Source organism: Kogia breviceps, chromosome 5 (assembly GCF_026419965.1).
Source record: "Kogia breviceps isolate mKogBre1 chromosome 5, mKogBre1 haplotype 1, whole genome shotgun sequence".
Classification (NCBI taxonomy): domain Eukaryota; kingdom Metazoa; phylum Chordata; class Mammalia; order Artiodactyla; family Physeteridae; genus Kogia; species Kogia breviceps.
In genome coordinates, this window is record NC_081314.1 from 4,038,654 (window position 1) to 4,061,908 (window position 23,255).

General features: G+C 44.9%; 2 protein-coding genes across 13 annotated transcripts in view; one reads left to right on the plus strand and one right to left on the minus strand.

Annotated features, from left to right (window-relative positions):
• MED12L (mediator complex subunit 12L) overlaps window positions 1-23,255 on the minus strand; it is a 324,289-nt gene that overhangs the window by 135,297 nt on the left and 165,737 nt on the right. The window lies entirely within an intron of this gene.
• Window positions 12,400-23,255, plus strand: part of P2RY14 (purinergic receptor P2Y14) — a 59,929-nt gene continuing 49,073 nt past the window's right edge. The window contains exon 1 of the mRNA XM_067033586.1: window positions 12,400-12,724. The gene's annotated coding sequence lies outside the window, so the exon portion shown is untranslated. The remainder of the gene's footprint in view (window positions 12,725-23,255) is intronic.

The following is a 23,255-nucleotide window of genomic DNA, read 5'->3' on the forward strand; positions in this document are numbered from 1 at the left end:
ATGTAAAAATAATATATATGTCTTTAACATTATATTTACAGTAATCTTTGGCTACATCTAAGTGAATTATAAAAGTAAATATTTCTTGAGATCAAACATTTTCAAATTTCAACATAAATATCTGGTAGATGCTGACTTAGCTCCCGTCCCCAGCCCTCTAGCACCATCTAGTGGTAAAATTCATGAAACAACTGAAGAAAACGACTCCTGTCTGTCTTACTGCTTGCGACTGACTAGACAATAACACCGCCTAACCCTTCCCCCGCCACCCTGAGTCTTCCTTCGGTCATCTTTAATGCTAATGTACACAGAAAACAGTCCTGGAGCTGCCTAGACAAATGTATGATGGAAATGTTTAAAAAAATAATTATTACCTATAAGAAATTATCTTACAGATGTTAAAAAAACTAAAAAGGCTGCAACATACATGGATTTCACAGGGAAAATGGAACAAATACTGACTGTTCTTTCTTGACATACAAAAAAATTTTAATTAAATATAAAATGATTTATTAGAGTTGAAGAAGGAGGAATAAGACTGTCAAGAGTTAAAAATTTTAAGGTATCAAGAAATGCATAGGATTCAAATGGCAACTTTTATTTTGAATATTCTAAAGTTTTCCTTATAAGCTACAATAACAAGAAATCATCTAAAATAATCTTTATAATGGTGTAATGTGGCTATTAGACCACAATCTTTTCTTCTCCTCATTTGAAAAGGCAAGATATGGAACTAAACTGGAAATTCCTTTCTTTCAAACAGCTTCACTGGCAAGCGTTCTTGACAAAGTGGCCGATTTCTCTTTGAATAATTATGCCAGAGAATATCCACTGGTTGCTGCAGTTCTCAGAAATGAGCCACACATCTGATTAAGACAGCCTAGCTTATGAACGAGAAGCTAGAATAGTCACCAGATTGCCCAAAGCTTCCATGTCGAAGTTTAGGTTTAAATGTTTGAAACAAGACTTTCCAACAACACTCTAGACATGTTTACCTGGACACACATACAAACACACAGCATGTATAACTAGGGCTAATAGATTTAGTATAACAAACGTGACTCAGCTCCTTAACCCATGATGGCTTTCAAATAGTCCTCAGAAACAAACAGACCTTACACATCACATCCCATGCTTGTTACTACCAGCCCAAACCAAAATACTTTCAGTAACAGTGAAGCCATCTGTCAAGTATCAAAAATAAATATCTCTGTGTTTCTTCAAAAAGCCTGAACGATATCACCAGTGTCTTTAGATTTTAATGTGCTGTTCTATGCAGCTAGAGAAATGCCACCATTAAACACAATGGAAAAATGAATAAATATATAAGGACATGAATACTGGGCAGAACACTTACTTGAAATAAATTTGGGAGCATCTAGATCAGGGCTTCTCAATCCCAACAAACCCAATGCACTCTTTCTGTGAGATATTTCAACCTATTTTTAGTACAGTGATATGAAAGCCCCACACAACATGACCTATCTACACACACAGACCTCACTTTGCATGCTAGCGTGGGACCATAAAAAGATGGACTGCATCGCTTTCTCCACCTCATCCAAGGAAGCTCCTTAACCTCTGAACTTGATTAACAGCATCACCATCCACCCAGGCTCCTGAACTGGAAATTCTGAGTCATCCTATGACCCCTCTTTCCTCCTTCACCCCTACTAGCAGCCCTGCACCTAATCTTGCAGATTCGCCCTCAGATACAGTGGGCAAAGCTAGGCCTCCAGCGGGCCTGGCCCCGCATTGGGCCGGGCGAGGCTGCATCTCTCGTCTCACGGACCAGCAAGGACCTGGGAGCACAGCAAACCTGGCTCCCACCTTCCACCTCCCACCGTACGCCCAGGCGAGAGGAGAAAACGAGCCCACCGCGCCATGATTCTAAACTGCCGGCACTGCTGCTAGAGGCCTCAAGTTCTCCCTTCTGTCCCAGGCCCTCACATACTCTTCTTGCCTGGTACTTTTAACCCTCAGTGGTTATTTTCTAAGGAAATAAAAGCAGCTAACTTTTATTGGGCACTCCCGACACAGCACACATCGTTCTCAGCACCTGACCTGCATCAGCTACCTTCACGCCCTTGATAAACCCCTGGGGAAGCGCCAGCACTACCCCCACAAAGGTCACACAGGTCAGAAAAGCCGTTGCTGGGATCCAGACTCGGGCCATCTGGCTCCAGGAGTCCTGGTTTTAACCGTGGCTCAATACTGAACCGATGCGACCAAAAGGCCTTGCAAATTATTTACGTTACCGAATCCTGGGAACATCAACTGTCTCACCACTGCAGATAAGGCTGGGGTTGCAGTTGAGAAGCACTCCTAAGCAAAGCCTCAATAAACTTCTCCACTGAATAGGAAAGATTATACTCCCTATGAAGAGAACATTAAGTTAAGCCTATCAATCACACATATTTGGTCATTTTATTCCCTCATAATTCAGATGAGCATATAGTTCATGATCAAAACCTAGGTAACCTTTGAGAGTGAAAGTGTCCCTTGCTGAGCCGGCGACGGGTGTGCACTGAGACCCTGTGGGCAAACCTGTGGGCGTAGCACGTCCGAAAATGCGTGTCTACCTTAGGATTGCGTTACCCCGTTAAACAAGCAGCTTAGGACCAGGAAATCAGGGAATCAGGGAATCCAGCCATTTCATCAGCGAGAGGCCCCACGGTGAAGCTTCTTCCATCCAGTTTACTAAACACAAACTGGGAAGCCCTGGGTGCTGGAGGAGCAGCTATTCAACAAAAAGCTCTAAAGGAGGTTTCCTGGGTGGGTGGATAATGGTTTCTAGGTTACTGCTCGCTGCTAGCAGCTTTGTTCAACCCCACAGGAAAGAACCCAGCTCACCCAAATTGAGTATTTTTTTTATTGGCCTTGGCTTCCTGAAGGAACACATAAGCTAAATTCTAATTTAAATTCTCTCTCTCCTCTACAGCAAAACCATCACAAATCTTTTGTCACACTATTAACGACTAAGTACAAAATTTAAGAGTGCTATGATTTCAACAGGATCTTAGAGAGGGAGGCTGCATTTGTCCTTCCAACACACAGCCCTCCATGGAGACAACTCAACAAACAGGCTGGTCAGGAGGCTGGGCCACTGAGGGCACTGACGTCACCCACGAAGCACAACTCGGGTTAGATAAACACCCCCTACAGGAAGCCTGCCAGGCTCCCGGAGGAGGAGTAGAACGTGGGATCCGAACGAGCCTTCCGGTCATGATGAAGTCACACAAGCGGAACCGCACGTCCTCACTCAACCCACCTTGTGATCCCTGGGAAAAGACAAGGGCAACACGCACAGCTGCTCCCTGAACAGCTCACGTGAGGACTAAACACAGCAACTTGGCCTCACTGAGTCTTCATTCTGCTGACGCCAACTGGTCCGTGCAAAACAGCCTAAGAATCACTGCTGTGCTCCAAATGTTAACTAAACAGGTACGTAGCTCTCTACAGCATTAATGGCCTAAAACCACAGAAAAACTTCTCAGTCACGCTGCCAAGGAAACTAAATTGCCAAGGACGACCACACAACACTCACACAACGCAGAAGCACATACAAGTGTGCTTCAGCTAACAGCAGTTTGCTGGACGGAGAAGAAGACTGAGTCTACAAATTTCAGGTGTGCTTAGCCTTTGGGGGGGGCGGGGGGGACACGGGACACACAACAACAACAACATGAAAAACCTGCATGAGCTCACCCACAGCATTCAGTTAACCTCAGGCAAGTTCCCTGAAGTCTCCCCACCGCAAAACCTTCCCCTAAACATGCTAGCGCCTGCTCTTCACACATCACCGCAGCCTGAACAGGTGACATCTATTTATCAGAACAACTCTGGGAAAGTTTATCTAACTGATATCGAGGCATGGGGAAGGCATTCTGCCTTGTACACGAGTTGACTTGAATTTCGTGCTAACAGAACAGCCTGTCTGTGGCCTATCGAACACACACTGTACATCTGCTTCAGTTATTAAAGAAAAGGGTGCACAGACCAGAAGTCAAGAAGGCCCTTGTTAAAAATAAGGATTAAATCCTTCCCTTGCTGGGGTGGCAATGTTGGTCCTCCTTCCAGGACAAGACTCCCTTCCCAGGTGCCAAGGCCACACTGACTCGCTGTGTTATGTGCTGAACTTTTTCTGGAAACCATGAAGGAACGTATCCCTGACTTGTTTGATGTTCTTTGTTCTGAGAAGACATAAAACTGCACTGAAAACCATGTTTCTCCAGAGCAGTTCCTCAATTATCTGAGAGGCTGTCTCCTGGGCTTTCGTCCTCATTTTGGCTCAAATAAAACATTTTTCTATTCCTATTACAGACTGTTTATTGATTATTTTCATCGACATAATAAAAATGAAGTATTCATTCTCTATGAGTCTTATCCTGCCCGAAGATTCTCATTCTAGCCTAAGCTTCTCTCAGTGACTTCTGAAGGCTCATTTTCCTAACTTGTTCTAACGATTTACTAAAAAAGCTGAGCAGTCAGACTGCGAAGCAAATAAACCGTCTTATAGAGCAGCACGCGATCCTCTGAGGGACCCATCCTAGGATGAATCATTATGCAGGTCGGGGGTCCAGAAACCTAGGGAAGGAACTCAAAAGTGGGCAGATACAAATGAGTAGATGATTTGATGCCACTGGGATAACAGTATTTAAAAATATTCACAGTCCTTGTTTTCAGATTAATTCCATCGTCTCTCTTATCTTTACCTATAGGACCAGAGCATACAGTTGCAGGATATTCCCTGCCTCTCCCCTGTGTGTTTTGCTAACACACATTCACTCAACAAACATTTCTGAGAGCCTGCTATAGGAGCGGGCACTGGTGAGACCAAGACAAGCCAACCAAGGCAGCCACTGCCCACTCCAGCAGAGACTGATATAAAAACATAGGCCATGCGGGAAGTATATGAACAATGCCAAGATAACAGGGACACGCCCAGAGACAGTGACAGGTGAAGTGAGTCTTAAGAGCAGAATGGAAATAATGAGAAGGGATACATTTTGGAGACTCCGAGGGATAAAAGAAAATGCCCTCTTTGGCTTTATGAGCACCTTTCCAAAAATCCATACACAAAAGAGGAAATACATGCACTGAGATTTTATTTTTGTGACTATGAGTTCTCAATTTTGACTCTTTGCTAATATCATCAACTGAAATTCATTCCTTCTGATTCTTAAGGTTAAACCCAATCTAATATTAGCAACACAGAAAACCTGTTTGAGCAATTCAGCTAATTGAGACTATGTATTCAACTCATGACTCAACGTCAGTGCCTATTTCAAAGTGAGCTTTTTGTTAGCCGTCTACAAAATATGTAAATATTGCACATATCCATTCTTTTTATGAACTGTTACTGGTGCCCATCTTCCAGAAGGTGGAGATATTGTACCAGAAATTTGTTTCTCCAATTGTAACTCTCAGATAAAGGTAAGCACACAACTGCCAATGAATTTCCCTGCCTGTCGCTCATTTCAAGAGGTTAAAAAAAAAAAACAAAAAAGCACTGTTTCACAATATAGTGACTAATTTTGTTTTAAAGACATAATTTCTGCCACCCTCTTCCACTACCCTAAATCAAGGCACTGACTTTGGCAGGATTTGATGCTTCACATAGAGAAACACAAAAAGGCATGTCTGCATTCCATGTTTTTCTACCAGATCACACTTTTTAAATCACATCTTCAATTATTTTATCACAAAGCTCGAAAGCGTCGTGGCACAGTGAATTATGAACGTCTCACCACGACCATCAAGATCCTCACATTATGGCCTACCCACCTCTGCTGACTTTCCTTCCCTGATGCCTTAGCTTACACCGTTCTTTTCGTCCCAGATTGACTTTCACCCCATTCTAGGCATAAAAGAGCCATCATTTCAGACACCAGCTCCTTCACAGATCCTTTTAGAGGGCAACTTCCAAACTCACTTCCTTTCTTCTTCTTTTTTTTTTTTGGCCATGAGGATTGAACTCTGGGCCTCATAAGTGGAAGCGCTGAGTCCTAACCACTGGACCTCCAGGGAATTCCCTAAGTTCATTTCCTTTAAATTTCTCTGCACTTTCCTATGTTTCTATTGAGCCTTCTACTAAAATCCTCTGTATCCTTAACCCAGTATATTTCTCAATGTCCAGTGGAATCCTGTCTGCAAACATAACCCCCTCTACACACACACACACACACACACACACACACACACACACACACACACACACTCTAAATCACTTGTCAGCAAAGCTTTATTTTAACTTTTTAAAAACGATGTAACCCAGCAAATAGCTCCTGCAGTTAAAATAGATTCATTGAAAATGTTCATATCTATCTAAATGTCCATCAGTAGGGACTGACTAAATAAATTATGGGATACTACAAAGCTATGGGGAAAAAATGGTATAATTATATAGGGCTAACATGAGTAAGTCCCCAAGACAGCAAGTGGGAAAAAGCAAATTGCTCTACTGTGGCTAACCGGCCAGTGAAGCAAGTGGGAAAAACTGGGGATAAGGCAATAACAATAAAGTTGTTTTTGTACCTGAAGAGAAGATTTTGGAGTGAGGAACAAAATAAGACATTTACAGAAGTAAGTAAACCAGCTTTTAAGGCAGTCGTTGCCAGGCTGGGTGGAAACCGACTGGAAACGATAACAGACCTTGGAGGATTCCCTGTATTAGACTCACTCTATTTGCAGGACAAATACACAAGGGATGTTTATATATAACCAGTCTTGTAACTGACGAGGCAGAGTCCCCTGGAAACAATGCTGGGGAAAGGAAACGTGTGCATGCGTGAACATACGGGGTGGGCTGGGTTGTGTGGAGGGTTCTGAGATTAATCAGGATGAAGCCCCGTGGTATTTTAATCCTAGGGTTCCACAAAGGGAAACGGTAATAAATTGAGGGAACATAGAACTATTCGGCATAAATTAAAGCATCGGAGACAAAAGGAAAACAAAACATCGATTATGTTGTCTTTTTTCCTGAAAGCAGGAAATATGTCTTTTTTCATTATTTCCTGGAAGTAGGAAATATGCCCTCTACCTATTATTACCATCATCATTATTTTATTCATTTTGTACTGAAACTGGTGTCTAGTGTTGAATAAAGCCACGTTATGTGCGTAGTTAATCATCAGAACAAAATACATATTTTTTAAAATACACAGAATAGGATGAAGAGTTTGTCAAGATAAAATATTTTTGCAAACATTAATAAGATACTTATTTCCATTTCTAATAGAGAAAAAAATGTGCACAAGCTAATCTTTACATTTACGCATATCCACAAAATGCTCAGCGTAAACCTCAAGGAAATACAAAATGGTTGCAGGGCCAGTTTTACATCCTGCATTGAAATATGTCTGAGTCTTTCACAAATATGCCCAGGTTTCCACAAGCTCCACACTCTGGGACACCCGAGGGCAGTTTTCAAAATCTGGGTGACGGGGTGAGGTGCATAAATAAAGGAAAACTCCACTCCTAAAACTTCCCCGCTAAAAAGGAGGAGTAACAACAGACAGTGTAAGGACAGATTTATATCATTCATTGACATCCAACCGGGAAAAAAAAAATGGTAAGAGAAGACAGGCTGAAATATAAAACTCAAGGCCCCAGGAGAAGTCAGACATTACTGTTTTTGCTACATAAGCCCCTGATGATATTCTTACTTCCTCCTTGGGTTTCACCTAATCTGTGGATGTTCTAGCCCTATTCTCTGTCTCAAGGTCTCCCTATGAATCTCTCCTCTCACTAATACCACCCAACTAGTCCTCTGATCATCACAATTTCTGCTCTCAGGACACAGGTCTGCACAGTCGGGCGTCCAAAGCTATGGCAGTAACCGATAAGAGCCAGGCAGTTGGAGGGAGCTAGACCAAACAGGAGGCAGGACATCTGCCCGGAGGATAGAAGTTCCTCCAAGGGCTGTAAGATCAGAGGCTCCAAAACAGCAAGGCAGGGAGGCTCACACCTGGCCACATTTCTGACTTACCCAGACACTTTTGGAAATGTAGAATCCTGAGCCAAAAACAAGGATTCTGACTGGTTCATTTGAAGTAGGGTCTTGGAATCTACATTATTAAATAAAGCTCCCCAGCTGGTGTCAATGGCCAGTCAAGTATATAAACAATGACCTTAAAAGAGTCAGAATTGCTTCAGAGTCCCCAGGTGAGCAGAGGGCAAGGAGGACCAGCCAGGGGCCCAGGGGTGAAGAGGTGGTAGCCCCAGGTTTTTTCGTAAATGTCTCCCAGGCTTCCCTGGTGGCGCAGTGGTTGAGAGTCCGCCTGCCGATGCAGGGGACACGGGTTCGTGCCCCGGTCCGGGAGGATCCCACGTGCCGCGGAGCGGCTGGGCCCGTGAGCCATGGCCACTGAGCCTGCGCGTCCGGAGCCTGTGGTCCGCAATGGGAGGGGCCACAGCAGTGAGAGAACAGCGTACCGCAAAAAAATAAATAAATAGGGCTTCCCTGGTGGCGCAGTGGTTGAGAATCCGCCTGCCGACGCAGGGGACGCGGGTTCGTGCCCCGGTCCGGGAGGATCCCACATGCCGCGGAGCAGCTGGGCCCGTGAGCCATGGCCGCTGAGCCTGCGCGTCCGGAGCCTGTGCTCCGCAACGGGAGAGGCCACGGCGGTGAGAGGCCCGCGCACCAAAAAAAAAAAAAAAAAAAAAAAAGTCTCCCAAACATTTTAAGAGAAACCACAAGACATGGCCTTGCCCTGCTGGCAGTAAGCTCCTATAGCCAAAAACTCCACTAAGGCAGACACTCTGTCTTGAAACATGCAATCCTGAGAAGACAAGATGAACAGACAACTCACCAAGCTCCTCCTGGATCCTCCTGCTTTCGTCTTCCCCAGTTCCAAGGCAAGCACAGCCTTAACCACTAGCTCGACCGCTCGCCTCGGTATCTATCATCATTATCACCCTCACCACTTACTTGCTGCCATCCCTCTCTTAACCTCAGATTAAAATGTCACGCATGCGTACAACCAGCATTTCCTGATGAGAAAATACACTTCTCCTGTGTTCCCAGCAAGGCCTGTCCTGCCTAGAGGAGCCGGCCGTCAGGTGCTTGATGAAGTAACGAACCAGCGTTCACCGTTCATGTGGCTGTAGAAAAGAGCCCCTGAACCGGGGGAAGGAATCCTAAACTCTGAATCTCAACTCTGGCTGCAAAGTCTAGCCCCCAGCTACCTCCTCGCTTGAGCAAGTTCCTTACATTCTCCCAAGTTCTACTGTCTCCTCCGTAAAAATATAAAGAGCTGTTCCTCAAATGGTTCCTGTGTAAATTGGCTGTGAAAGGATCTAATACGAAGAAAAAGCGCTGCTCCGTCAAGCGTGGGGAAGGATGTGCGCCTGTTGCTTGGATCCAGTCCCCGCAGACAAGCGTTGATCTGAGTCCCGCCGCTACCTGCCCATGCAACCGCTATAAAGCAGAGGCCACGCACCGGCTCCCCACGAGGCAAACAGTCACAGTCAGGTTCCGTTTCGGCCCACAAGACACCAGGCCTACGCAATTTGAAAAGTGTCTGACTCAGACGGCATGTGAAACCAGAAGAGACATAACAGTGCAGTTGAGAGCACAAGATCCAGGCGCGGCTCTGCCAGGGTCCAAATCCCAACTCTAGGGGCTGTGGGACACCTCTGTGCCTCCGTTTCCTCACCCATTAAGAAAGAGGTGGGGGCTTCCCTGGTGGCGCAGTGGTTAAGAATCCGCCTGCCGATGCAGGGGACACGGGTTCGTGCCCTGGTCCGGGAAGATCCCACATGCCGCGGAGCAAGTAAGCCCGTGAGCCATGGCCGCTAGGCCTGCGTGTCCGGAGCCTGTGCTCCGCAACGGGAGAGGCCACAGCAGTGAGAGGCCCGCATACCGCAAAAAAAAAAAAAAAAAAAAAAAAAAAAGAAAGAGGTGGAACCCACCCAGCTCATGGAGCTGTTGTGAGAACCCAACGAGTTACAACATGCAAACACAAAGAAGTGTTTAAAACGGGGCGATCACCACTTGAGGTTCTGACCACACTGGCCCATCCACAGAGGAGGCAACACTGGACCCTGACAAGGTCCAGCTGAGCAGCTGCCCCCCCCCCCGGGTGGGCCACGAGCTCTCCTCTTCTCCACCATTCCTCAGTCCCCAAGGGTCTCACACCTGGTCTACTTCACTTCTCTGGACTACCTGCCATCAGGTGACCACCCGGAGGGCTATCTATCCCTTTGGCCTTGGACTTGGCAACTCCTGGTATCAAGAGGAAAACACGCAGATCCAGTGAATTTAATTTAATGATGATTTCCACCTGAGTCATGCTGCATACAGACATGGAGCAGCCCACGGAGAAGGCAAGAAGCACAAGAGAGCACGGGGACAGATAACGGGTGTTTCTGAGACCGTCGGAATAAACAGAGCCTCCTGCAATAAGTCGGGGAAGTCTTGAGAGCCGCAGTTTAGACTGCTAGTGCCAAATCGTCCATTTAATCAGCATAATGTTTACATCTGAAGGCCTCTGCAATGTGCCCCGGTAATGGTCCTTATGTCTCTTTGTCCTTACATGTATTTGCCCACCAGATCTCCTTGCAAGCTGAAGCTAGCAAGCCTCTGTAGGCAAAGGGGCGCTCTGAGCCCCCTGGGTCAGTGCAGCAGCCGGGACTCTATGGGGCACTGGGGAGGGAGGGAGAATGGGTGCGCCCAGGCAGAGCCAAGTGGGAAGCTCCCCTAATCCAGCTCTGGGTCCCTCGGGGCCTCTGCTGTGTCTGTTAAGGATCAGTAGTGACTACTGGGATTGTAAGACTCAAAATAAGCAAATATGCTTCGTGAGGGAAGGGACCTGGGTCTGGTTTAGTCACTACTTCATCCCCAGTGCCTGGAACCCAGCCCACTACACAGGAGGTGCACGTAAAGTACCTAGAACAGCACCTGGCCTATCATAAGCACAGAAATAAGTACCACTGACTATTGTGACTGCAAATGTACGTTATGTTTTTAAGTCAAGTTGAACCTGACACGTTAAACTGTGAGCCCACAATTCGGCCATGGAAACACCTGAGAGAACACACCTGCAATGTAGCAGCCTGATTAAGAGCCTTCCAGGGCAGAAGTTCTTATCTGGTTCTGAGTCACACACTCTGGTGAGGGATTTGCAGCCAAATTCTGAGTACTTCCATCTCTAACTGCACACGATTTTTCAGTGGGAAAGACCCTGGAGCGCTCCTTGGAACATTACAAATTATATAATACAACCTGAAAGAAACCGAAAATACAGAGATTTCCTGCCTCTCACTTTCAAAACAGTAACATTAGCAGCTCACACTTAGCAAAAGATTAACGCATGATGAGTGTATCTGAAGTCCTACTCCTGACCTGTTGGGTTGCCCAAAGGGTTCGTTTGGGTTCTTTCGTAACATCTTACAGAAAAACCGAAACGAGCTTTTTGGCCAACCCAAGATTTGTCAGTAATGCTTAAATATGGAAAAATTAGTGTGGAAAAAAATAACAATAACAGCACCTCTTATCTAACAGATGGGGTCATGGATGCCAGAATGCTTCTTTACTCAAATACTAATTCCACATTTGGGGGGAGCCCCACTCACCACCTGTTTGTTACACCGTGGGGCCGCCGACAAGGAACGGGGAGCAAAACCTGCCCCCCACAAAATGTGTCTCTTAGGACTGCTAATTATTTTGAGCTGGAAACAATCTAGGCCCCAAAGACTCAGGAACCTTTGGCCTGTCCCCCTAACTGCCTAAAAGAATTTAGGTAGAGGACCTGTTCCAGGGAGGGAGCTACCACTACAGATACCTACAGGGTAATAGGAATTAAGTGTGTAGACAGGGAGGAACCTAGCAGAATTTGTTTGTTAAAATGCCTCTCGGGGCCCCGCTGTCTCTGTACGGTGCAGCAAATGTTTGTTTACCAAACACCAGCTCTTCTTTCATCCTCCTGTGAATTGCCTTCCTCCCCTTTGAATTCCCAGACCACCAACCTCAACATCTTCTCTCGTCTCTGGCTGCAGATGGAGTCTGAGGTGGTGGCTTCTGCCATTTTGGTGAGTTACTCAGTTCTCCTGGGTCCCTCCCATGTACACATGTTCTTAAACTTTTTAGTCGGTCTCGTGTCAATGTAATTCTAAGGCCAGCCCCAGGAACCTACCAGGGTAGAGGGGAGTTCTTTCCTCCCCCATGAGAGCTTCCTCTTAGGAGGGTGTGGTAGCTATAGTCATGTCTTCCTACCTCAGTGACCCCACCAGCTCTCCACCTCTTACCACGTGTTGACTTTGGCAATGGCGAAGTTTAAAAAGAAAACCTGCTTAGGTTGTCGCCTGGCTGTTCATTTGCCAGATGACGTGGCGACGTCGGGGGGAGGCGGGGTGGGGTGGGGGGAGTAGAAAAAAGTTCAAGAAGGAAAAAAAAACAAACAAACGAACAAAAAACGACCACAGTTTTTCATGGATCACTGAAGGAAAGGAACTAGCACGGAGGCCAGCCCGAAAGCCACGGAGATACAAACATCTCTCTTCCTCCTTGTTTCCATTTCCCAACCTTGAGTGAGTTCTAACTGACCAATTCAGCAGAGTGACAGTCGACCTACTATCTCATGGTTTCTGTCAAGTTCCTGATTTTCATCTGTTCCTGAAGATGAGCAAGAACTCTGTGTAGAACAGTCTCAATTTGGAGCGTCCGCTGAGACACACTCTGAAACGAATGCCGTCTGACTCACAGATGAAGGGCTACAAACAGGTAAGGAAACGGCTTTTCCATGAAGGAACATCGGTGCGTGTGAAGGGGGCGTGGGAATGGGAGAGGAGCATTCTGGGCTGGGCAGCAGAGACGCTGAGCACCGCTGGGCCGGGTCCTCATTCTCAGTAAGTTTACTTCGGTTCTGAGAGCTATTAATTGGTTGATATAGTAATGTATCTGCTCATGCTGCTTTGGGGATCCAGGTCTGAAATTGTATCATTGATGATTATTGAGGATTTCCAACTGTGGCTGTCAAAATACAGCTGTGATGAGGAGATATCAGAGAAAATGCTTAAAAGGTATTCACCCAGGACAAACATTTCAAAAGCTTGTAGATATGTATCAAAATCGCCTCTAAAAACTGCCAACTCAATTATGACAATAATACCTGTAAGTCACTGTGCGTATGTTTTGGTTTGACAGTTCGTGTAGGCATAGATAGACAGTTAGGATCTATTTGTACATATATTTATACAGGTAAAAGCTTTTATCTTTGTTGTTATTGGGATAAGTTAACCCTATTAATACCTCGTAAAGTATGTATTTACCTTTAAAGTGAATCACAAACATCTATCCTATGCATACCAAAGCTTTAAGTTCACATGTTAACTTATTATGGTCTAGGACTAACCAGGTACATTATTTATTTATTTATTTATTTTTATTTATTTTTTTTTTTTTGCGGTACGCGGGCCTCTCACTGTTGTGGCCTCTCCCGTTGCGGAGCACAGGCTCCGGATGCGCAGGCCCAGCGGCCATGGCTCACGGGCCCAGCCGCTCCGCGGCATGTGGGATCTTCCCGGACCGGGGCACGAACCCGTATCCCCTGCATTGGCAGGCGGATTCTCAACCACTGCGCCACCAGGGAAGCCCCAGGTACATTATTTAAAACACTTTACACATTATAAATTTACATTACACGCAGGGGAATGAGCACAGACCCACACTGTCAGCAGAGACAACCTATCTCATGCAATCCATCCAGCCCAGAAATATTTTTTTCAAGCAAGGCCGACTAATTCTATGGAGAAAGTGAACCAAAGGTCACACTGGTAAAACAGAAAATACTCTATAGCTTGCATATACATCTGCCTAAAACATACAGACTTGAAAACAGCTTTGGCACTAAAAAAGAAAACCTAGATAAATTTTTTAAAAAAAAATAAATAAAACAATGTATTCACTCTAAAATATCAAAATAACCCTTTATGATCTGTGAACATAACAAATAAATTTTATACTTCAATAAAATCTATAAATTCACACATATAAGTATGTACTACATTGTATACGCACTACACACTGGTAATATACACATAAACGATAGACTGTCGTGTCTGTTACAGCTTAGTAAGGAAGACATGAGGGGACACCACGATACTCAAGGCGTGAAAACCCAGGAAGGGAGAGTGGGCAGGGCGTGGGGAGGAAACTACTGTTTGCTGAGATGCGAAAGTGCCTATTTCACACGGGAGGAAGCAGGCAGACAGGAGGTGACCCCACTGACCATGGTTACCCAGCTGATGTCACAGTGAGCCTGAGCCCCTGGGCACCAGGAAGGTACCTGCACCCCACAGGGTTTCAGTCAGCCCAGCCCTCCCGGCCCTGCCACGCTGCCCCACCAATCGCCAACTGGCATGTCCTTCAGTCCTCCTCAACTACTTGCGTCCTCACTCATGCATGTGTAGGATGGTATCTCTAACCCCCTGGTGAGAAGAATGTTCAATCTAGTGTCACACACATATACTGGGCAGAAAAATTACTCTAAAAACATAAAATTACAATTGTCCTTGACATATTTAAACGGGATACAAAAGGGGGAAGGAGACGGGAGTAGAAAAAGACAGTCTCTCAAAATCAGGAGAATTGGGGGGTGGGTGTGGGGTGGTAGAGGGGAGACGCATTAAAACAGCTAATGGGTACACCAGGCAGCAAAATACTAAGAAACCACCCTCTAAGAGGCCTGTCTACCAAGCTCCCGAGTCCCATTCCCTTATTTGTAAAACAGTGATGATATTAGCACAAGACTACTCTAAGATTAAATTAGATATTATTTGTAAAATCTTTAACACAGTAATGTAGAACGTGTTCAGTAAACGTTGGCTAACATCATCACTGCTTTCACTATTATTACAAAGACTCATTTAATCGAAGCAGATGTGTAGGAAATTACACATCAGACCACTGGAAAGCATAATTCAGACATTTCAATACCTCTGTAGACCAAAACAGACAGATAAGATATAACATAAAGCCATTTACAACAGTGCCTGTCAAACTTTGCTACACGTCAGAATTACCTGGGGGGCTTGTTGAAACGCATATCCCTGGGCCCTACTCCCCAAAGTTTCTGATTCAGTAAGTTGGGGCCAAAGAATCTGCATTTCTAACAAAGCCCCAGGCGATACTAATACTGCTGATCTGGGGGTCCACCCTTTAAAAACCAGTGATCTACCGGGAATCCCGCATTCACATCTGCCTGACTAATAAATCTATCTGTGTGTTTCTCATTCAGTCTAAGTCGGTTAACGAGAGGGCAAAATAATGAATAAATGCTTAAAAAGCAAAAGCACCCCCCATTATTTCCGACTTAAAAAGAAAGAGAAACAAACAGATATTTCCCATTAGAGCTACGATGTTTCTGAAGTCAACTGCTGAATTGAGAAATATTGGAGGTTTGGGGTTTTTTTTTTTTTTTTTCCCAACGCACAAAGAGCGGGCATTGTTCCTGCAGTTAGGTAGGAGTCCTGCGTGACGCAAGGACTGGGAAGTTCACTTAGTCCAATGTGACAAAGCCTGCAGGGTACTGAGGCCCAGCACTGGTGGCACATGGTGAAGCTGCGTTTCCGGGTCAGACTGTGCCAGTCTGAGCAGACACACCAAGAGCAGGAACCCTGGCCAGCTTTTCTCAGATGGCTCCAGGAGAGCTGCTGGAGACCCTCCTTGCTTTTTCAGATGCAAAAGGAAAGGGCAGACGAACACTGTTGCCCGTAACCATGTTCGTTCTATAAAATGCCTCTGGAGCGAAGGCAGGTGCTGAGGCTTCCCCAAGCCAAAGTCTCTATGGTAAGAGCCCAGAAGTCAAGTTTCTTCCATTTGGTTTCAACATTTCTTTGAAAGTTAGCTTGGTACCCGTGAGCTGTCTCTGGAATACCAAGAATAGACCAGTCCACAGAGACACAGGTCAAAGCTGACGCAAGTTTTTTCTGCCGTCTCCTTCACGGGTATCCTCATCTGCAGAAGGCTGTCTAGCGGAGGAGGATTGAACACTAAGGAGAGTTTCTTTCAGCTGAAAATTACATCATCAGCGTAAGAGCGCCACGCCTGTCTTGGCAGAGCAGCAGTTCTCAAAGTGCAGTCCCCAGACAAGCTGCACCAAAGTCACCGGTGAACTTGTCAGACATGCACGTTTTTGATCCCAAACCTACTGAATATGAAACTGTGAGGGTGGAGCCCAGCAGACCGTGTTTTAATAGGCTTCCAGGTAATTGTGTTGCACGTTCAATTTTTAATTCCATTGGGTAAAGTGTCACCGAGTCCTGAGACAACTCTGGTTTTCCCCTGCTTTCTGGCATAATTCTAAATGGTCCCCCCTTTCTACCTCAGAAGTGTCCTGGTTTGGACAATACATTACATGGTCATCCTTACCCTTCAGATCGGATGCTACAAAGGGGTTTCGTTGGTTGGATTCTCTTCACTGCTTGGGATGTCAAATTAGGTTCATGTCTGCTACTACATCCTGGTTCTAAACCCATCGCTGCCCTGAATGCTGAAAGATGCACTGCCTCCTAAAAGTCTAAGGATCATGGCTCCAGAAACCCATTTCAGAAGAAGTATCCTATCTTTACCAAAAAAGTACCCACCATCAAACTATATAAAATCTGGTTTAAATTTCTAGCATGTGGGATCAAGTCTGCTCCATCTGGTCTTTAAAATCCTTTTTTACAAAATCCTTTTTGGTTCCTCTACAGGGAGTTTTCTTTTCCCAACTAGCACCCAAGAAAAGTACAAACTTGGTAGGAAATTTACTACTAGTCTTATTTTTGTGGTAATAACTTGGAAATCTTAATTCACAGAAAAACCAAGTTTGCCACAAAGTTTCTCAAGCCACCTGTTCTTTTAAAGGCAAAGTGAAATACTGGTCATGTGCTTTTGGATCTGATCCATTTTCCATTCCTTTGAAATCTTTGTCTTCACTCAGCCTAAATTAAATTGCTGGCTTTTTATTCTTCACTGAAGCCTTCCATCTGCTGTCTCTGAAAAGCATCAAAGGCCTCAGATATCATGTTCTGACCCTTTATCTTTCAGATAAAAGTCAGAGAGGGGTTGGTGGCTTCTGCTCAGTTATGTAACATCTGCTGTTGAAGCTAAAATCTCAAAGAAAAAAGAGAAAGATCGGCTATTTGGCTTCTCAGACTTGGCCCAAAGGAGACTGTACCCTTCGGTGTGATCACTGGGGAAAAGAATCTGATTGTCTGTCTTCTAGGATCACACACTTATTTGTGTCACGTGACTGGACTACAGGTACAATTTACACCAAGACGACCTGAAGTGCGTTAACCTTTCCTTTGTCGTGGGGGAGATACCTGGCTGGAAAGCAGGGCCCACCTGCTGCTTATAGGCACTTCCAGCCCCAAGGTCAAAGGTTGGTAAATGAGCTCACAGAAGGCGCTTCATCTAAAGAATGTTACCATCCTGCTACAGAGGATAACCAAAATCTCCTTCTCATTCTAGAGCTATTTCAGTCATTCATTCATTCAACAAACACTGATTCCTTACTCTGCTTCCAAGAGTGCCTCGCCTCGGGCAGCTTACACTCTAGTAGGCACAAAGACAAGCTTTCCATCAGCAATCCTTCTCCTCTAGGAAGTGGTACTTCTTCAGTATGACGACAGCCTCCGGGCGTATTTTAACTTATCAGGTTACATTTTTATGTTCTTTTAGAGAGGTGTGGAGGGGATCCTAATCTCATCAGGAGCCAACCAACATGTGCCGACTTGATCCCAATCTCAGACCTAACCCTGGTGGGAGCCGATAGCCCTACACACACTGTGATGAAAATGGAATATGGAAAACGATAGTAAACTCAATTAAATATCCTAGGAGGTGGCCCGTAGTGTTTCATTGTCTCTCTTTCCTGGCCCCTGCAACTGCCAAGCTATGTTTCTGCACAAGGATCTCACCACTTCCTTCCCTACTATAAATATCTCTGCAAGCACCATCTTTGTAGAAGTGAAAAAAGGAAGGGAAAGGATATGCTCTGAGATGAAAAGAAAACCTAAAATGTAAGATTAGCTGCCTCTGTATCACTGAGCCTATGAAGAAGGCGAATACGGTGGTCCTTGTCGCCAGGGCCACTGAGGCAGGCAGCCGGTTACCCAAAGAACAAGACGAAGTAGGAATCACTTTTAGATAAGGATAAATATTTCCTTTAAATACATTACCGCGACTTACAATGCACCTTTATTGCCTCACCTTTGGGTGTTGTGGCGAGATTCTTCTTCTTGAGTATGGCGCTCTGCTGATGACAGTTCTGGAACTAATTTTCCCTCATAAATCATAACTGTACCATATGGCCAGTCAGGTCCAGTTTCTCAGCTTAGTTCAAGTCGTAGGAGAATTTTTAAAGACTTGAGCAGCCACAAGGGTTTACAACAAAACCCAGACCTAGACTCTAAAGCCCTGAAAGGAATGGAACCTGTCTTAGCCTAGTAAGCAAAAGACACAGTAAAATTTCTCCACCAACGGCCCATGGACGGTTGGTAATCAGGAGCATCTTATTTTTTTTTTATTTTTTTTTTTTTTTGCGGTATGCGGGCCTCTCACTGCTGTGGCCTCTCCAGCTGCGGAGCACAGGCTCCGGACGCGCAGGCGCAGCGGCCACGACTCACGGGCCCAGGCGCTCCGCGGCACGTGGGATCTTCCCGGACCGGGGCACGAACCCGCGTCCCCTGCATCGGCAGGCGGACCCTCAACCACTGCGCCACCAGGGAAGCCCGCCCAGGAGCATCTTATTTTAACAAACTAAATACGTCATGGGAAGAACATCCTGCCTCACTGGTTTTTATCTAATGAACCCATTCCTATCCCTACCCCACCTCAGGAAAGGCGCATGCCGTGTTCTCGCTAAGGGGGGAGACGGCCAGTCCTCGCGCCCACAAAGCCAAGTAGCAGAGCACGATAATCAAGAGCAAAGACCGCGTATCCTGGGATCAGACTAGTTCAAATCTTGACTCCGTGCTGCGTACTCTGATATGACCCTGATAAAGTTACTGAATGACCCTATGAATCATTTCCCTCATTGGTCATGGAAGTTAAATGAAGTAATATGTATAAAGTGCCCGAAGAGTGACTGGCATGGCGTGAGAGTCCAAGCAACGTTTACTGCCGTCATCAGCGCCACCACCTTATTTCTCAGGAACACAAATAGAGCGGTTTGATGCCTCCCAGGATGGTGGAAGCCAGAGAGATATATTCAGACTCCAGCGTGTCACTTAACCTCTGCCTGAGCAGTTTGCTCACCCGTAAAAACAGAATAAAGACACCTACCTAGGAAGAACTATCGTCATAGTCACCATAATGCCTGGTACACAGTCGACAGTCAAAAAATTACAGCTATTAACACTCTTACATGTAGAAAACCTACAGCATACACTTAATGTAGTAAACCTACGTTCCAACAGGTGTCCTCTCCTGCACATCTACCAAACCTCCATCCAAAGAACCTTAACTATCATTTGATTATGGACTCAGCATTTTCACTTGGAGCAGTGAAGGACAAACCACCTTCCCCCAGAAAACATGTTCTGAGAAAATACACACTCAACGTGTAGGGTATAACCTGGGAAGATGTACGTGCTGTGCTGTGGAGTTAAAATAGGAGCTGAGAAACAGAAAGAACACCATGTGCTGGAGCATCGAGTGAACAAAAGGAACAGAATTAGGCCAAGTCTTGAAAGAGGAAAGTGATACAGCTACAGAGGGCTGGGAAATGATAAACTGAATAGGGAAACAACTTCAGTGAACATGCTTATTGACCTCAAAACATGTCTTCTTCTTCTTTTTTTTTTGCGTTACGCGGGCCTCTCACTGTCGTGGCCTTTCCCGTTGAGGAGCACAGGCTCCGGACGCGCAGGCTCAGCGGCCATAGCTCACCGGCCCAGCCGCTCCGCGGCACGTGGGATCCTCCCGGACCGGGGCACGAACCCGTGTCCCCTGCGTCGGCAGGCGGACTCTCAACCGCTGCGCCACCAGGGAAGCCCAACGTGTCTTCTTTTATTCTTATCTTGACCCCTCGGCCCGAGACCCTGACCCTGTTTGGAACATTTTCCCTCCCATCCTAATCTCTAACATTTATCCATTTCTGTCTTCAGAACACAACGCAACCCACCTCTTGCCCGGAGAGCCTTTCCCATCTGACATGCTCTTTTCTCAGCGTTCACGTGGTACATACTTCTTGCCATCTTTGCCATCGTTCTAACATCCTATATATACCATTTACATGTGGTTTACGACATGCGTGATGTCTGCTCAATATCCTTACTGCTCCAAGAGCAAGTTTTACAGCTTTGACTTTTTTCCCCCACTGAATTTGGGCTGGGGTATAAACTACATGCAATAAAATGGAAAACATTTTAAATGTAAATTCAGTGAGTTTGACACCACGTAGTCACCACCCCAATTACTACAATACAGTATTTTCCATCACAAAAGTTCCCTTGGGCTCCTTTCCAGTCACAGGTGTCCACATGCCTGATTTCTGTCCCTAGAGCTTAGCTTTACCTGCAGTAGAACTGCACTTAAACAGATTCACACAGCACACACCCCACTGCACCTGACTTCTCTGGCTCAACAAACTGTTTTGAGATTTATCCGTGTTATTGGCATTTATGATTCCTTTGGATCCCTAAATGGTATCCTATAAGTATACCACGATTTGTTTACTCATTCTAATCTGTCAACGAACATTTGGGTCATTCCCAGTTTGGGGCTATTATGCATAAAGCTGCTATGAACATTCCAGTAAAAGTCTTTTCGTGGATATATGTTTTCACTTCTCTTAGGTAAACACCTAGGAGTTAAATTACTAGCTCACAGGTAGTTATATGTTTAACTTGATAAAAGGTTACCAAACTGTTTTCCGAAGTGTACTTTCTAGTTTACACTCGAATCAAAAATGCATGAAACTATTTACTGTTCCATTTCCCTGCCGACAGTTAACATCATCAGCTTTTTGGTATTTGTTTTATCTTTCTGCCCTTCTAATGGGTATGAAGTAGTAGCTCATCATCTTAATTTGCATTTCCCTGTTGACCCATGATGCGAAGCATCTTTTCATTCGTTCCTTGGTCAAACATCTTCGTTTCTGATTTGCTCATTTAAGTCTTTTGGTCTTTTTTTGAGTCCCTTGTCTTTTTTATTACAGAGTTATGAGAGTTCTTTATTTATTTATTTTTTTTTTGTGGTACGCGGGCCTCTCACTGTTGTGGCCTCTCCCTTGCAGAGCACAGGCTCCAGACGCGCAGGCCCAGCGGCCACGGCTCACGGGCCCAGCTGCTCCGTGGCATGTGGGATCTTCCCAGACCGGGGCACGAACCCGTGTCCCTTGCATCGGCAGGCGGATTCCCAACCACTGCGCCACCAGGGAAGCCCTATGAGAGTTCTTTAGATGGCCTGAATCCTTTAACAGAGTTATAAATTGTGAATATTTCCTCCCAACCTATGGCTTGCCTTTCATTTTCTTAGTAGTGTCTAAAGAAAAATGAGGGGCTTCCCTGGTGGCGCAGTGGTTGAAAATCCGCCTGCCGATGCAGGGGACGCAGGTTCGTGCCCCGGTCCGGGAAGATCCCACGTGCCGCGGCGCGGCTGGGCCCGTGAGCCGTGGCCGCTGCGCCTGCGCGTCCGGAGCCTCTGCTCCGCAACGGGAGAGGCCACAACAATGAGAGGCCCGCGTACCGCAAAAAAACAACAAAAAAGAAAGTTTTAAATTTTGATAAAGTCCAATTTATTAATTTTTTATTTTATGGTTTAGTGCTTTTTATATCCTAAGAAATCCTTGCCTGTCCAACGCTGGGAACATATTCTATTTTCCTCTGTTAGCTCTATGGTTTCAAGTTTTACACTGAGGTGTATGATCCATCCTGAATTGCTTCTTCAACTCCTCCACTTCATCTGGTAATAGATCTCTGCAGAGAACAAGTGCTCCATAAACACTGCTGATTCATTCATAAATGCCCCCACAGGTTAAGAGGAATGTAGTTTTAAAGCCTGTTGGAGGGGCACGTGCTCAGCCTCAGGAACATCTTGGATAGATGTTCAGGAATAAAGTCATGAATGTGGCCCAAAGGAGCAAACCGGAAGCATCTGTTTAGAACTGTTATAATAGCCTTGCCTTATGATAAGCTTTTGACTAGGACAGAGATAATCCAAAGTTTCTATTTCCGCACAAATAACAGTTTAACCCAGCATCAAAAAAAAAAAAAAAAAAAAAAGTCGAACACTTTGCTCACAATATTTTCTTCTTCTTTGTATATACGTTAGAACAATTACAATGTCATTAGTGTAGACTGATTTCTCTTTAATGAATTAGGCTCCATAAAAACAGTCAGTGATTCACAGCAGTTCTATTGAAAACTTACTTTAAAGTGAGTAATAAATGTTAAAAACATTACTCTCAGGGGACATATTTTCTATAACCTAAAACATTCACATTATTTTATAGGATTTAGATGACTTTTAAAAACGTTTTACTAATATTTCATCTGGAAAACACGTCAACTCAAAAAATAAAGAAAAGTATCCCTGCTATTCAGATGAAGTCTATTACCCCATGCATCTTAAAATAGAGCATTTTGAGCTATTTCCTTGAGATTTTACTAAGAAAACATAGGACTGAGAATAGTAAAAATACTCTTTCCCATTTAATTGAGGCTTGGAGAAATTAATAAATTAACTAGGAGCACAGAGTATTTCATAAGTACTACGTAATACAGCTCATAATCCTAAAGAGCTATATTATGACAGCTGCTTCCTTAATAGTTTTGAGCCAAAAACACACTCCTTGCTTAGCAAGGCTCATTTCTTATTACTCTGCCTTAGCTTAAGTTTCCACACTACAGTTGAGGAACTGCCATAGGAAAACTCTTTACACCTCAACAAAAACCTAGGCACTCATTTGTAGCTTGTAAGTACTCTGTTTTTAATGATTACCCAGCTTCACAAGCTAACAGCTCTTGGAAATTAATCAACAGTAGTTGCTTATAATTTACGTCGAAAAGAAGAGAAAGTACCATATAAATCTGTATTGTTTCTTTTTATTATTTTTAAAAATTAATTTATTTATTCATTTATTTAAGTTTCGGCTGCATTGGGTCTTCACTGCTGCACGCGGGTTTTTCTCTAGTTGCTGAGAGCGGGGGCTACTCTTCGTTGCAGTGAGCGGGCGTCTCTTTCTGTGGCTCGCGGGCTCTAGAGCACAGGCTCAGCGGCCATGGCTCACGGGCCCAGCCGCTCCACGGCATGTGGGATCATG